This window comes from Neltuma alba, unplaced genomic scaffold (assembly GCF_004799145.2).
Source record: "Neltuma alba isolate B1F8T4 unplaced genomic scaffold, ASM479914v2 tig00005612_pilon, whole genome shotgun sequence".
NCBI lineage: Eukaryota > Viridiplantae > Streptophyta > Magnoliopsida > Fabales > Fabaceae > Neltuma > Neltuma alba.
In genome coordinates, this window is record NW_021634173.1 from 124976 (window position 1) to 143002 (window position 18027).

Genomic DNA, 18027 nt, shown 5'->3' on the forward strand with positions numbered 1-18027 from the left:
TTTAATATCTTATTAGTGCTTGTTTGGGATCATATTAAAATCCCCAAAAGTATCTATTCACGCAATTTAAAATAAAATTCTTCTCATGCACATTCTGTAAATCAAGATTAAAGACCTACTTTTGAATAATTGTACCATCGTTCCAATCAAACCCTTAATTATGAGATTTTTATTTTGGTTAGTTGATGCTTGAATTGGTCCTAAAGAAATTTTGAAATCTTAATTATGTCGGTAAATAATCTTACCAAGTTAATTAATATGCTCTCTGATTACTCATTTTTAAGTGCAAAATTATATTACAAAATGGATTTTACTTTTAGAACAAGAGAAGAGGAGTACTAATTTTAATTCTGAATCTTGAAAACGGATTGCAAGAGATTTTTTCCTTCTAAAAAAAGTGGGTTGTTTCGGTTATAAAAAAGAAGTTGATTGTTTAATTGAATTATCTAGACTAATTCACTTTAATTTGAAAGATTTATACGTTGATATTAATTTTTAAGTTTTGATGATTGTTAAATTCCTATCTAAAAAAATATTTTATTCATTATTTAATATAGATAGTTAAAATTAAAAAAATAATTAATTTAAAATTGATCAATTGATTTTTTGGGGATGGCTAAATGGCTAATATATAAAGTTACAATTCTTTTTCTTTCTTATTTTTTCCACACCAAAATTCACAATTCATTGATAACTGCCATCACTAGCATTAATCACTTCCAATGCATTTAAATTTAAGCATACAAGGGATGATAAACAATAGAAATTGTAGTATGATATATAGTTTTGTTTTGCTGTAAAAAATTTTATTATATACCAATCGAAGAAGATGATGAAAATTCTTGTTTTTTACACTCAGATTGTTTTTTTTTTTTCTTTTTTGCTTTTAAAAGTGATTTTAAAAATGAAAAATTAGATATCAATTATAATTGATACTCCTATGAGTTCTTTTTACAAGAGAATTTGGGAAGGTTCTCTTGATCTTATTCATAAGAAATGACATACTACGTCTGTTCTAATTATAAGACCTCATTTATAGACTACAAACGAGATCTATAAATGAGGTCTTATAATTAGAACTGGAGGTAGTATTATTTATCAAGAACAAGCAACGGCCCGCCACAATAAAGTCCAAACAAATCAATGTGGCATTGATAACTATCCTCTTGTTATGGTTTTACAATGTTGTCTCTTCCATTCACAAGCACAGGTTTCAACTTTCCACACATATATTCTCACATATAAAAACACAACTATCTTCAACTCAAAACAACAAGAGGGGTTAACATTATTGGACTTGGTTATCAATTCACTAATGTGATTTTTAATTGATAGATTTCCCCACATTTTGTCATCATTTAGAAACTGTGTTATTTTTATTTCAGTAAGCAAAATCGGTAATGAGTTCCTTTACTGATAGTGGATTTGGATCTCATGACATACTTTACAACAAGCTTAGCAAAAGAAGATGATTTGTCCTCAAGCAATCTTGTTGGAGAGTCAAACTCTTCAATTAGTCTTGCATCAAGATTCATGGGAAATCATATGAAAAGGCAAAATAAAGCATATCAAAGCACAAAAACAAAATATATTCTAAGGAGAATAACAAGCAATAACTAACCTTGATTGAGAAGCAAAACCATATCACTATCAAAATAGAAGTTACTCTATGTGCAATGGTGATAACTGTATAGTTAGAGAAGTGTTGCTGAAGAGTTCACTAGATCAAATTATCGATGGCAGTACCTTACTTCTCTTAAGCAACACTCTATCGAGGCACACTAACTGCCTCTGACCCGTGCTTCAGTTCTAACCATTTTCACTAACTACAACAATTTTCACAATAGCAATTAGTTTCCATTTCTAGGATCAGGAGTAGTGTATACACCAATACATTTAGTATGTTTTATAAGATCCAAATAATCAAATTGTGTGGTAAGAAATTTGTTAACATTAGTTAAAAAGCAATAAACATATAAAGAATGTACTTTTTTCCCCTCAAAATATGCCCCTATTTATAAGAGGGTAAGTGAGGAAAAAAATACTGGGAAACAATATGAAAGAGAATGTATAAGATGGATCTTATAAAAAGTACTAGAGAGAGTATCACTTTATGTTCAGTAAGGTAGGGAGCAAGAAAGACAAACATATAGAGTCTAGCTTTCCTTCTTTCTTTCGAACTTCATCTCCAAGTTGGCACTTACCTAGAGCCTAAAAACATGTTAATGAATGAAGGTAAAGCCATATCAAGAAAAAAACACAAGTTTAATTTTGGGAAACAACCTAATATTGAGTATATATGAATGTGCTTATTTGCAACTATAACAAACTTACCCCCCAAATTTTTTTCATCACTATACTCCTCTAATGGGTCTAAGTTACTTCTCACTGTGCCTTCAAACATGATTGGATCTTGAGGAATATGCTAACTCTAAACCTCAAATCATGAAGTCCAATGGATGAAATATTGATGCCATCAATCACAATTTGCCCAACAATTGGCTCAATGATTTGAAAAAGTGTTTGTATGACAGTTGTTTTGCCACTTCGTGTTCTCCCAACAATGCCAGCTTTTAGCACCCCAGGGAATTTGCATATTATGCCACGCAACACAAGTGGTAGATGTGGAGCATAACAAACCTTTATCATACATATGAATTTTTTTTTTATAGTAGTACAAACATAATGTTAAATACATAAACCAAAATATAATTTTACCAACTGTAACATTTATTTTCAAAGATAAATTCTAACACTTGATTAAAGACTCGTAGCTTGACAAGTTTTATAAATTAGTTGACTGAAGATTGAGAGAAATTTTAATCTTAACATGCTCCATATGATTAAGACATTTTTTTGGAGTCAAATTTATAACTAACTCACAATACCTACAAATCACAAATGTCAACTTCTCCATGAGATGGCCAAGAAGGATTGGGTTGGTTTTCTTTTATCACAAGAGGAGGCTCACTAGGAATGCCACTATACTGAAGTGTTCTCTCCATTGATTTTTCCAAGTTGCAAAGGTTCCATATCACCCAGGCTTGCAAACATGTTCATATTAAGTCCATATGTAACAGCTAAACCAGTAATACCTTCTAATCATAAATAAAATAAAAGTAAACATATAGCCTATATTACCTCCATAAGATAGGCAAAGTAATTGACAAATGTACTAGAAGACAATATATCCAAGTGGAAGCAAAGCCATTCCAAAGCAGCAGCAATGTTAAATTTTGGCTAAGAATACCCATCTATCAGTTTCATATTTGTTTCCTTAAATCTTGACTCCTGATCAAAGCTCCTGATAGTTGTTGTTTCTAAAAGAGTTTCAGTAAAGTGTTGAATAACAGGAGCATTACATACTCCAACCAACCGCAATAGTTCTCGAGCTAAAGGAAAATAATATTGTTACAGAATAATAAGTTCATAAAATATAAGTTGTCAAAATATAAAACATGATAAAATACATAGAAGCAATAGAAAATTATAAAAAAAAAGTGCATAATCAACACAAGCATAAACTATAGGACCAGAAGGAGAGAATATACAAGAAATATGTAGAACCTTATGTCAAGTAAGATAACATGGTTTAAGCAAAATACCTAACACTAAATACTGATTGATATCTTTGGTATAAAGATGATGAAAACCTGCCATGCAGCCTGAGACATTGCTGCTATTATTCCCAAAAGTTGGATCATAGAGAAGACTAATGATGTAATTTGATTGGAAATGGCTATATCCACTGCATTTTGATATGTAGATGCCTATAAGAAAACAAAGAAAAAGGAAAAAAGATTGTCAAGGACTCAATACATCATTCTTGATATGTAGTTATCAAACAAAACCTACAATGTGAAGGGGCCATATATTAAAAAAAACAAGACATTTAAAATCTAAAAACTAAAATGTTCTATTGGTCATTAGATTAGATAAGCAAAACAATAAAAACAATGGAATATTTTAGCTTCTTATTCTGTTAATAATTCTTCCACTTGGAGTGACATCAAAAAATGACATTGGTGAACGGAAGAGACACAGGTGCATTTTATTTGCATTTTATTGAAAAGTAGAGTTGCAGTCTTGTAACCAGCTATGGATAGAAAAGCGACTTCGGCAGGGATACAAAAAGCACTTCCTATGGCCATAGCAACATAGACAATTATAAGCATAAAGGCTCCCACTAGTGGTTTCACATTTGAAGAGATCGGAGTTGCCAATAGTTACTTCCAATTTAAAGAAGATGATACAGAATTTGAGCTAACAATATAAATGGTGCAAGAGCCTCCTACATATCCTGTTGTAATATATTTTGAATAGATAGAAGGCCCAACTTTACCTTTCTCCCTTTCTTCCTTCTGTATAAGCTGGCCTTTTGTTCCAACTACATTATTTATTTTATCATTTTGCTTATCATTATTTGCCTCTCTTTCCTTTGTAACTTGTACACTAGGGATATTTATCCCTTGATCAGCTATACTTAATTTATTAGGCATTTCCCCCATCTAGTGGACCAAGTGCAGATAATTTTTATGTACCCCAAGAAGCTCCATAAAGTCGGTTTGTAAGTTGAGCAAATCATTATACTTTCCACATTGAGTAATTTTCCCATCTTTCATGACCTGATAAAGAAGATATAAATAAAAATATTAAACATAGTAGATTCTCTTTCAAATGAAAAGGATCAAATTATGAGATATAACTCACCAAAATAAGGTTGGCAACAGGTAGGAACTCTACTTGATGAGTGATATAAATAACTATTTTTGAACTCAAAAAAACCTAGTAAATAGTCCTGACATATACAAAAATAATGAAAGAGAAAATTAACTAAAATATTTAAAGGAGCATGACACTAGACAAGGATGATGTTTCAAAACGTCATGAAAAGGAATAATTTATAGATATAATATGTAGTATAAAATATCTACAGAGCATTTAAGTTCTATCACCAAATTCATAGCGTAAAACAAATGAAATAACATAACGGGTTACCTTTAAAAGGTCGAATCTTGTATGTGCATCTACAGCACTAAAAGGATCATCAAATAGATATATATATATATATATATATATATCAGCATCTTGGTAAAGAGATCGCGCAGTCTGAATTCTCTGTTTTTGTCCACTACTCAAATTGATTCCCCTTTCTCCAATAATTGTCTGATCACCAAATGGCAGATTCTCTAGGTCCTTCTTCAGGGAATATGCTTCAAGGACCTTCTCATACATTTCCCCATCCATCTTTTAACCAAATAATGTATTCTCTTTGATCTTGCCATTTTGAATCCATGGAGACTGAGCAACAAAGGCCTTAGTTCCACACACCCTTATAGTTCGTGATATCTTTGGTACTTCTCCCAAAATACATGATAGAAAACTGGACTTACCTGAGCCAACAGTACCATAGACAGCAACCCTCAGACCTCACATGACAATGATATTTATATCTTTCAATGTAGCATTAGAGGAAGATAAATCCCACATGAAATTACCATTAACTACTTCAATTGCTGTATTAGAACTACCCCTTAGAAGCTCATCTATAACATCAGGCTGTAAGTCATCAAGCTGAAGGAATGATGCAATCCTATCGAGAGATACTTTAGTTTGTGCTATCATTGAAATTGCGTTTTGAAGATTATAAATGGGCTCTTGAAGTATTCTGAATGTTGCAAGTGCAGATAAGATCTTCCTTGATTCGAGTGGGATCTCTATAAGTGCACAGGTACCAAAGTTAGCCACAAAATAAACATGGCGCACCCCATAACACGAAGGTGGTGATGGCTAATGTGTAAAAGTATTTCCTTAACCAACCCTCTTCTGTCTTCCTTAGTTCAATAACCTTGGACAGAAACTTCATTTCCTATCCTCATAGCTTGAGAATTCTCATATTTCTTAAAATCTCAAATGTGGCCTCCATACGTCTATTTTTTGACTCATTCTCTTGAATTTTTACCAAATGGACCATTTGCCAACATTACAATAACAATAATGTTGTTTAGAGAATGATATGGAAAATAATTCCCTCGTATTTCATTGACCAAAATATGCACATATATATACAAGTGAGAGGAGCCTTTGTATTAATGGCTCATTATGATAATATCATATCATATCAAATCCTAATCATAACTACATAATATTTACATAATATCATATCTCTACACTCCCCCTCAAGTTGGAACATAGATGTTAATCATGCCCAACTTGTCACACAGGTAGTCAACACGAGTCCCATTCAGGGCTTTAGTCAAAAGGTCACCTAATTGATCACTAAAGCGCACATATCCAATAGAGATAAAGTTCTCTTTAAGTTTGTCTCGGATAAAGTGACAATCGATCTCAATCTGTTTGGTACGTTCATGGAACACAGAACTAGAGGCTATATGTAGGGCAACCTTATTGTCACACCACAACTTTGCTGGCAAAGTGGTTTTGAGACCAACTTCCTTCAGTAACTGATATATCTAGACTATCTCACATACATACTATGCCATAGCCTGATATTCTGCCTTTGTGCTTGACGGGATACCACATTTTGTTTCTTGCTTTTCTAGAATACCAAATTCCCGGCCACAAAGACACAGTATCCTGTAGTAGATAGTCTCGTGGCCTTTGATCCACCATAATCTGCATCACAAAAGCACTCAATGTCTATATGACCATATTTTTGTACAATATCCCACAACCTGGACATCCCTTCAAATAATGCAACACGTGCTCCAAGGCTTCCTACTATCTAATAGTCAAGGATGCCATGAACTGGCTTAGTACATTGACTGAATAAGTAATATCTGGACAAGTTATAGTGAGATAGTTTAACTTGCCAATCATTCTCCTGTACCTCTCAGGGTTCTCAAATGGTTTGCTCTTTTTAGCCTCAAGCATCCGTTTTTCATCATCAAGAGACTCATCAAGTGTAACACCTTATGTTTATACCAAATAACTTATCTTGCGGAAGCATTTGGAATCACTTTTGAAGAATACAAGTTATGAAAAATCACATTTGTAACTTCATATGACCCTTAAGTATGATGAAAGGCTTAAAAATTTGAAACTTTTCCATTTTCCCAGTTCAGGTCGTGACTTAGTGCTTTCAGGTTATGACTTGAAGTCACAGAGGCCATTTCTGGCTATTTTTGCCTTCAGGTCGCGACCTCAACTTCTCAGGTTGCGGCCTCAAGTCACAGAATGCTTCTGCGCACTATTCACATTTCACTGAAATCTTTGCCAACTTTAAAAATTCATAACTAATTGTAGAAAAATCAAAATTGAGTGATTTTAAGTTCTATGGAAAGCTCTTTGGATAAAATATTGAAGAAAAATAGTTTTTGGACTGATTGCCTTGAAATTCAAGCCCACATTTTCTTTGAAAAATTACTCTTCATTTGGTCATTTTCAGATTTTTACTTTATTTTTGCCTAACTTTGGATAGGCATAACTTTCTGCTCGGTTATTGGAATCAGGCAAACTACCCCTCATTTTAAATAGAAAAATAAGATCTCTTTGCTCGCCAAATTTCAAAACCTAACTCACTCGTTTGTTCAAATGGTCATTGGTCAAACTTTAATCCCTTTTAGTTGACTTTTTACCCCTTTTAGAAGGGTAACTTAACTTAATTGACCACTTAACATCATAGCATACTATCCTTAGCTATATTAGTTATTTCTCATCAGCTTGGACTATTCTACTCATGCTTGTATACCTCTAGCCTTAATCATACTATTGGAAACTTAAAGCATGCTTCATATTACATTCCTCTAAAATAGAAAGGTTCATAGCCATATAAAGTTACTATGGTTTACTACCTCTTTAAGTAAGAGCCAACTCCTTTCCTTTGCCCTTGAATGTTGAAGGCCTTAGGGTTTGTTTAAATATTGGGGTAAGATTCTTGGGGAATCTTAGTAGCAATTGCATACATTATCAATGTCACACAATACATTGTAAATCAAGCTACATGCATGCATACTTTAACTTTATGTTCATGCTATGGCAAGGACATATCATCATAAACATTCATGGCACTCAACATAGCATAAGCCAAGGCATAATTTGCATGGAGGCAACATCATATAACATAACATTTTCATCCACCTCATAGCATAACAGGTTAGCAAAACACATAGCCATAATCATACAAAGTAAGGTGACACTCTAATATAATGAATTGCAAAAGCTACCTTGAATGCTTTCCTTCCTTTTGAAATCTTTCCTTTTGACTAGATCTTTGCCCCTTTTGTTGTGTATAGCCTATTAGGAAACTAATGACACAACATTATGTATCACTGCAACTTCATAGCTTAACATAACCCCTTAAATCCCTTTTTCTTGATTTTTAGGGTTTATTTTTCTAGCTTTGATTCTTGAACTTTCTTGGGCTTTTCCTACATAATTTTTCATGTAGAATCCATTTATCATATTAGTTTTATGAAAATCCAATCCCTTCCCATTGAACTTGATTTGACCGAACCATGTATATAATTATAGGGAAAAGGATTTTCAACAAAACTAACATGTAATCACCTCATCCTTAACCTTTAACCATTCTTAATCTTAATTATACTTCATCTAAACCATTACCTATTATTTTGATAAAATTTGGGCAGCACTTCCCCTTAGGAAAATGACTTCCCATCATCATTAAAATAGCCTAAAACTAACATACCATCATTATAACTTGAAATAGAAGAGTTGTAAAAGCTTACCTTGCTTCCAAATGACTTTCTCTCACTAGAATTCTTCTCTTTCTCTCTCTACACGAAAATTTGCAAGAGGTTTCCTACTTGAAAGGTCTTGCATGAAATGAACATGTGGGGGGTATTTATAGGCTTCATATTTCACTAATTCCACATATGCTCTTCTTGCATAAGACTTAATCTTAGCCCTCCAATTTTTACCTCTTTCGACATGTACAAATCTTAGGCTATGTAGGTTAGTATGTTGACACTTGGATGATGAGTCATTAGGGCTTATGTCATCTCTTCTTATCCATTAAGATTAATTAGACCTTAATCAATGTTAACTCTCTTAATTCCTTGATTAACTTAGCTAATTGCCCTTCTAGAAACTTTTGACTTTTCAAAGTTAGATGGTTAAATCCTAGCCATCCAATGAACTATGTTTGCCATGTGTCAAGATCTTATGGAAGATGGCTTAAACCTTAATCATCTTACTTATCCCTAATTAGATTTTAATCTAATTTTATTTATTATTTTCTTTTTCTTTTCTTTTTCCCTTTCTTGGCCAATTTGGGCATGACATGTGTCCTTGGCAATCTATAGGAAATTTTATCACCCCTGTTGTCCTAACAATCCACTGAGTCTTAATATAGTACTGGTTTATTTTATCTGATAGCCGAAAAATTCTAGTATCTCAAAATTCTTATATCAACTCACTATTAATTATATCTCAGTAAAGGGAACTTTCTTGATTAATTTCATAATTTTTCTCCTTGTATAACTCCTTAAATTGCCGTTTCTGTAAAAACAGACAATCTACCGATATTAATTTAGCTCTAAATTCAATTAAAGCTAACCTCCTCATCATTTAGGGTTGGAAATAATTTTACAATTTTTCATAATTCCTAAATAAATTTCCTTTAAATTTTCATAATTTTCTAAGATCTCTAAATATTTTTAATAATTAATATTGGCTAATTTTTTTAATTTAGCCAGAATATTAATAATTAAAATAATTTTTTCATAAATTATTTTCAACCTGTATTTACTTTCTAGACCTCAAATACTGTTCTATGACATTAATTCTATTTTTCATGATTTACTGGAAATTTTTAGGATTTCTGGACACTAATTACGATAATGCCCTTTATAGACCAATCATTTTAAAAATGACAATTTGGTCCTTTTTCAGTTCTCACTTCAATTGTTGTGCTGTTTATCTATCTTTTATCTCACCTGGCCTTGGTCAACCCTAAATCTTTCATTAATCATGCTAAAGATATCAGGGTATGACATATTTCCCTATTTCTAGGTTGGAAACTTTGGGATGTTATATCAAGCAATATGCTCCCATCAGCATCAAGGAGTGGGTTGTGAACCATAGGAAAATTAGTCGATGCTGCTCCCAACTTTCCAGTTTCCTTCAGTAGATCAAGAACATATTTGTGCTGTGTCAGTAATATGCCTTTCTTACTTCTCATAACTTCAATACCTAGAAAGTATGTCAGAGAGCCCAGATCCTTCGTCTGAAAGTGGGAATTAAGAAAGGACTTGAGAGACGAGATGCTTGAACTATCACTGCCTGTAATCACAATGTCATCTACATACACCACCAAGAGAATCATGCCAGCTGTTGTTCTTTGATAAAATACAGAATGATCGTGCTTGCTTTGGCTCATGCCAAATTTCTGTACAATAATACTGAACCGGTCAAACCATGCACGAGGACTTTTCTTCAAACCATACAAGGACCTCTTAAAGTGACATACTTTCCCATGCTCCCCCTGAGCAACAAAGCTAGGTGGTTGCTCCATATAGACCTCTTCATGGAGATCACCATGCAAGAAGGCATTTTTAATGTCTAACTAATACAGAACCCAATCATAAGTAGCAGCCAGAGAAATGAACAGATGAACAGATGAGAGCTTAGCAACAGGAGAAAAGGTTTCGGAATAGTCAATGCCATAGGTCTGCACATAACCTTTAGCCACAACGCGAGCCTTAAGGCGGTCAAGTGTGCTGTCAGCCTTAGTTTTTGGGGTTAACATCCATTTACATCGAATGGCCTTTTTACCTGCTGATAAATCTACTAGGGTTTATGTACCAGCCCGGTCAAGGGCCTCCATCTCCTCTTTCATGGTAGGACGCCAACCCGAGTGGGCCAAGGCTTCACGAATAGTTGTGGGCACAAAGATAGTATCTAGTGAAGCAACAAAGGAACTAGACACAAGAGACAAGTGGTCATAGGAAACAAAAGATGAAATAGAATGGGCACAGGTACGTTTACCTTTGAGAAGGGCAATGGGTAGATCAAGAGAGGCATCCGGGTCTGGAACACAAGGTGTCTCAAGGTTAGGGTTAGAGCGAGGTTTAGTGTTGCTTGTAACATCCTAAGTCTTATCGGGTTTTAATAGCCTCTTTTGGGTTGATTTTGAGGATAGATTAGTGATTTAATCTTGATCTTGGTGTTTGGGTTGGATTTGAGGTTTGTTGGAGGAATAGGTGAACGTACCCCTCTTAGGGTATGTTCGCCGCGGCGCACCGGGAGTTTCAGAGGGGAGTGTCTTCTTGGGAAGGTTTGGCCGCGGTGAAGTCTAGGGGACGCCGCGGCGAAGTTGTTCTGGTGAGCGAGGCTTCCCTTTCGGGAAGGTTTCGCCGCGGCGAAGGTAAGGGCACGCCGCGGCGAAGTTCTTCTGGGCGAGCGAGAGTTTCCTCTCGGGAAGCTTTCGCCGCGGCGAAGTTTGGAGTTCGCTGCGGTGAAGTCAGGTTTTCAAGCGAGTAATCCCTCTCGGGATTAGTTCGCCGCGGCGAAAGGTCGCGATTCTATATAGTCGCTGGAGGGTTCAGTTGTGCGAAAATTAGAAAATCTGAAGGAGGAGAGAGGAGCTCTGCTAGGGTTTCGGTTTTGAGGCTTGGGAAAGACATTTCTAAGGATCCATTACCTCAAGTAAGTGATTTTAACCTCTAATCTTCTTTCTTTCTTGGAATTTCTTGGAATTTCTGAGGATTTTTGGTGGAACCCTAGGATTTTCTAGGTTGTGATGGAACTGAGGTTTTTGACCGATTGTTTTGAGTTTAATTGTTTGCATTGGGTTAGTTTAAGTATTTAATCGGTGTAGTTTTCTTGGATTTAAAGAATCTTGAGTTTTTGGAGCTAGGGTTTATGGAATTGGATGATTTGGGATTGAGGATGATAATGTAGAGATTGATTTTGAGTTTTGTGAATTGGGTTATGTTAAGGAGGGTTAAATTGGATGTTTAATCGGTTTAGATTTGTTGTTGGAACCTTAATTACTCAAATGAGATGTTGGAGGTTGAATTCCTATAGTGGGTCCTTGAGGTTTGAACTCTAATTGATGCTTGGAAGGAGACTTGATGTTTTAATAGACTTTAAGGACTTTGGAGTGTTGTTTTGATAGTTATACCCTTTGAGTTGGGTAGAATTTTGATGGGAGATAGGAATTTCGTGTCCCCAAGTGTTGTTTTTGGCCACATTATTAGTTTGAAAACTAATATATGATGGTTGTGTGTTTGTGTGCTTGTGTAGACCGGTTGTGAGTCTTGGTGGTGCACGGGGCCACATCGTTGGTTTGTTATTCCTTGCTCAGGCGAGAGGTAACCACTTTCCAATCCTTAGTACTTGCTTTTGTGGTATTGTGAGTAGATTTGTGTTTTGGTGCTCCAAGTAGTAATTGTGTTCAAACTATATGTTGTGTATAAAAAAAAAGGAAAACCGTCTTGTGGGGTTTGGTTTGATGATGAATGAAAATTTGAAATTGTGAAAGATATGCCACTGAATGAGGTTAATTGTGAAATGATTATTACTCTTTGATTATGATTTGAGCATGATGCATTGATTGGGAATTGGTGAGAGTTTTGTCTGTTACTACCACGTGGTAAGGCCTCCATTAATGCATGATGGTTGGCTTAGTACGTCCCCCATAGTGAGGGATAGGCCTTTTGGCTCCTTACGTCCCCCAGAGTGAGGGATAGGCCTTTTATGGCTCCTTACGTCCCCCATAGTGAGGGATAGGCCGACTTCGGCTCCTGAAAATCCCCCAAAGTGAGGGATTTAGTTGATGGGATTGCATCATTGCACTTGCATAAATTGTTGTGGCTATCATTATGTATTATTTGTGAACTGCCCCACTTGACACCTCACGAGCACCTATTTAGTAGTACCTAGTATTGGAAAGGCTGGTTACTGGGACTTTGTCTCACCCCGTGATTTACAATGTTTTTAGGTGAAGGTTCTAGGCGTGCGCCTTCGGGAAGAGACGCAGAGGCTTGAGCTTGGTTAGCTCTAGGCCTCTAGCCTTTATTTATGTATGATCGGTTGTATATTGCCACAGTTAGGGTCTTTTGTGATATTTGATTGTTGATCTATTGTAAATTGGAGGATGCGTTATCTCCTTATTTTAGTTGGCCGGAGGCCATTGCTATTGTTTTATGGAACTTTGTTATATGGTTGAAAACGATTTGGATGGGCTAATTTTGATGTGTGTGTTACCCGGGCCGGAGGCTCGGAGGCCCAGTAGATATGAATGGATTATTTTAGTTGCATCCAACGTCTATCGGGTTGACACGAGTTTGAAAGTCAATTTCTAAAAATATGAAATTTTCCTTCTACTATGGTAGCTCGTTTTAACAACTTTCCTTTTCTACTATAGTAGTGGTCTTATGAAGAGTATTGATGTTTAAGGAAAAAGGGTTTTACATTGCTCAACTCAGGATCCAATGGTGAAGCAGACAAAGGAGGAATAAAAGGTGGCGTGGCAGTAGTAATCTCCTTTAACTGTCATGTGTAAACAAGATCAAATGGTTGAACAGGTGCGTGAGTGGGTGCTTGAGACGATGGTGATGATGAAGTGATAGAGTATATTAGAATGTCATCCTCCTCCGCAGGTGGAGTAGGTGTGGAAGAGCAAGAGAAATATGGTGTAGACTCCTGAAAGGTGACATCTGCAGTTACTAAATAACAATTAAGAGTAGGTGAAAGACAACAATAACCTTTTTGGACCCGGGAGTATCCAAGGAAGACACATTTAAGAGACTTGGGGTCTAACTTCGAAACAGATGGACGTACACCTCGCACAAAACAGACACACCCAAATATCTTAGGATCAATAGGGAACAAAGGCTTAGAAGGAAAGAGGGTAGTATAAGGAGAGTTACCATCAAGAACAGAGGAAAGCATTTGATTAATAAGAAAGCACGCAGTGGAAACCGCGTCAGCCTAAAATGGTTTGGGAACCTTCATTTGAAACAAAAGTGCATGTGCTACTTCAAGTAGGTGGTGATTTTTTCTTTCTGCAACACCATTTTGAGCTAGTATATCAACACAAGATGACTGATGAAGTATACTATTTTGAGGCATGTAAGATTGGAACAAAGTAAAGAGATATTCTTTAGCATTATCACTTCATAAGGTACGAATAGAAACATTAAGCTGAGTTTTAATCTTAGCACAAGGCACAAAAATGGGAAAACAATTCAGAATGATGTTTCATTAAATATAACCAAGTGTTCGGGAATAATCATCAACAAATGTAACAAAGTATTTAAAACCTGCTTTGGACTCTATAGGACAAGGACCCCAAATATTAGAATGAACTAACTCAAAAGGGGATGAAACCCGTTTATTGACACAAGACATTAAGGGAAGACGATGATGTTTGGCAAGCTGAAATGACTCACAATCTAAAGACGACAAAGCTAAAATTGAGAATAAACTCTCTTAAGGGAAGATAAAGACAAATGACCCAAGTGACAATGAACTTCAAAGGGAGTTTGACTGCTAGTGCAAGCCACCGCATGAGACACCCAATCATCCAGGATATAGTGCCCACCAGATTCATAACCCCTACCAATAATCTGCTTCATCAAAAGATCCTGTATCAAGCAATGAGTAGGAAAAAGTGAGACCCAACAGTTTAGTTGACGGGTAAGTTTACTGGGAGATAAGAGATTAAAAGAAAGTTTAGAGACATTTAGCACAGATGACAAACGGATAGAAGGTGTGGGATTAACAATGCCAAAACCAAGGACTTGAGAATAAGAACCATCAGCGATAGAAACACTTGACGGATTGGCAAAAGAATTATAAGAGGAGAAGAGATGGCGGTTACCTGTCATATTATTAGTAGCCCCGGAATCTATGATCCACTTTGAGGAAGAAGAAACAAGGGCAGTAGCATTATTACCTGTTGTAGCAGCGGCACTCATAGGTGGCATAGTATATTTTAATTGGGCATACTCAGCTACAGAAATCGTGACTGTGTCAGTGGCTTGTGTAGCCATGTGGGCAAAGTTATTGTGTTGTTGTTTATTCTGAAGTTTACGACAAGTGTGTTTTCTATGCCCCGGTTCTTTGCAGTAATAACGCACCACCCCATTGGAGTTAGAAAGGGCTCCCCCTTGCTTCAAACCACCACATGTAGGCCCCCTGCGGTTATCACTGGGACTGCGATTCTTATTGGGGCCCCTATTGAGCAAGGCACTTGCAGGAGTACTAGCAGCTGGTGGCAAGAGATTCTCAGCTCGCATTATTCTAGAAAATACATCTTGAAGGTCAGAAATCTCAGACCCAGATAAGATTTGAGAGCAAACTGTGTCATACTCAAGTGGGAGACCAGTAAGAAAACTCATAATAGCCATTTGCTCCCGTTGCTTATGCTGAACCTTCAAATCAGCAGTAAGAGGCATCAACACATTCAGCTCTTCATACATCCTCTTAAAGTCCATAAAATAGGCTTTGAGAGGGCGATCCTGCTTTTTAGGATGATAGAAAGCTTTGCAAACCTCGTAAATACAAGAGATATTTCCTTTTCCTGAATACAAAAAATCTAAATAATCCATTAGTTCCTTAACCAATTCACAGTGATTAATAGAAGGAATAATCTCATTGTCAATGGAGTTATGGATCTTGGAAAATAGTTGTGCATTATTCTGTAACCAGGCCTTTTTTGAATCAGTCATTGGAGGATCATCAGTTAGATGATCTTCCTTCTCAATGCTCCACAGATAAGGCGAATGGTTTTACTCCAATCCAAATAATTTACCCAAGTCAACTTGTGATCAGTAATTTTAGTAACAGTTGGGACAAGCTCTGAGACAGATTTAATTTCAGCCATAGATGAAGTGCACTAACCAAAAGGAATGTGAAAGATTGTCACACAGGGACACAAAGCACAATACCTGGATCACCTAACGAATACCAAAGCAGCAAAACAGGCCAACAGCTACACAAGGAGCTACAAACAAAACCGAATGGCACAAACAGAGTGCCTGAGACGTGCCAGAAATAGAACAGAAGGCCAAAAACAGAACAGAGATAGAACAAGACTCTGAAAGTCAATGAACAGTGCGCTAATGCCGTACCCACACCACGGAAGTACCACAATCTCATCGAAAAAGAGGATTCGCTGCCGGTGAAAAGGTCGTCCTATGCGTTGTCACGTGCCAACACATAAACTTCCGACGAATCTGCAAGAGGCGCATGACACTCACGCGATGGTTCAATGGTCATCAGACTTTGGGTTTTAGTCGATCTGGAGGAGGGGAGACGATTGGGCAGGGCGGTGTCACTAAAGAAAGCTCCGTGAAAGGACCACAAGCTTACACATTTATTTTCGGTACTGTAGCAACTAGAAAAATACAACCAGAGAAGAAAAATCACTCATGCTTTGATACCATGTTGTTTAGAGAATGATATGGAAAATAATTCCCTTGTATTTCATTGATCAAAATATGCACATATATATACAAGTGAGAGGAGCCTTTGCATTAATGGCTCATTATGATAATATCATATCATATCAAATCCTAATCATAATTACATAATATCTACATAATATCATATCTCTACAAGTAGCAACAAATGTAGCAATCGAAGCCATCCCAAGATTTTTATGCAAAATAAACAAAGCTAATGCTATGTGCAAAAATGCCAACCACAAATTATGAATGTACCAACTGAAATCACCAACTCTTTCAGCATCAGCAGTCATAAAATTGATTATTTCTCCAGTAGTGTGGCTTTGCTTGGCTTGACAAGAAAGGGTCAAGCTTTTATTATAAATCGTTGCCACAAGCTGTGTTTAGATTCTAATTCCAATTTGATGCAATTAAAAGAACGAGTGCCTCAGTGATAAGCATTTTGTAAACTTCGCAACAAAAAATGCAGCCACCAAAATATAACCCTCATTCTTAAATGTTTATTTGCCATTGAGGTATTGAACAAAAGTGTCAATGAGATATAGACCAACGTAAGAAGCCAAAGTATTTAAAAGTGCAAAAATGGATGTTGCAAAAGTCTCTTTCCAAGTTGAGAGTATTAATTACTTCACCAACTTAAGTGTGGTCACTTTGCTTATAGTACCATAGTCAGCCTTAAGATTACTTCTAAAAGGTGGAAAAACTCCAGCTACAGCTAGCTAGTTGTGGGACATCCTCAAAGTCTAAAGTTTTCTACTTGCCCACAACAATCAGAGGACCCACCCAAGAGAACATAAGAATGCTGAAAAGCCCAACATTTGAGTAAGGAGTGATAGTTTCCTCCCCTTTGCTCTTATTTGACTTTAATGGATGCTTACATTATCATTATTATTCAAAAGAGGCTCTCGAATTATGTTATCTTCACTCTCATTTTCCACATAAAACACCATGTAACAAAGGAATATACTCACAAAGGAGGAGACACCATCAGAAATCAAGTATTGAAGTGGTAACAAAATGTGTCTCAGATGGAGAATAACGTCCAGTATAAAGCAATAACAAGACACAAGGAAATACAAAGTGCACCAAGCTCTGAAGAAGAATGGAAATTTCCTTTCACCTGAATTGAAGAATCCTGAATGCAAATAAGCATAAACGACACCCTAAGCAATTGTGTTAAGCGCAAAATCCAAAAAGGTCACGAACTTTTCATTAGACCAATATTTCTATACCAATAGAAGTAACATAGGAGGCCCATGACAAGATTAAATGCAGAAGCACCCAAAGAACAAAACAAAGTCCTTAGATATAGAGTGCCCCTGAATTTCTCCTCAAAACCATCTCTAGCATCCACATAAATTTTATTCCATACCCATAAAACGAAGAACGCTACTATCAAAACTAGGTGGAGAGTAGCAGACAACAAATGCAAGAAAATGATTTTCGGAGAAGACTCACAGCAGAGTACATTAACGGGTCATGTGAGAAAACAAATGACATAATTTTAACTAAGAATGAAAACAAAAGTTAGTGTTAAATACGGAAATTCCTGAAATGGGGGTTGCGCTTAAGTGTTTAGGTGAGGGGTTCTAATTTAGATTTAGGAACTTGCAAGATTGAGAATAAA

The 18027-nt window shown here is 36.0% G+C and overlaps 1 pseudogene; it reads right to left on the reverse strand.

Annotated features, from left to right (window-relative positions):
* Nucleotides 1-1376: 1376 nt before the first annotated feature.
* Nucleotides 1377-17350, reverse strand: LOC114748117 (ABC transporter C family member 3-like; annotated as a pseudogene).
* Between the last annotated feature and the right edge of the window lie 677 nt (nucleotides 17351-18027).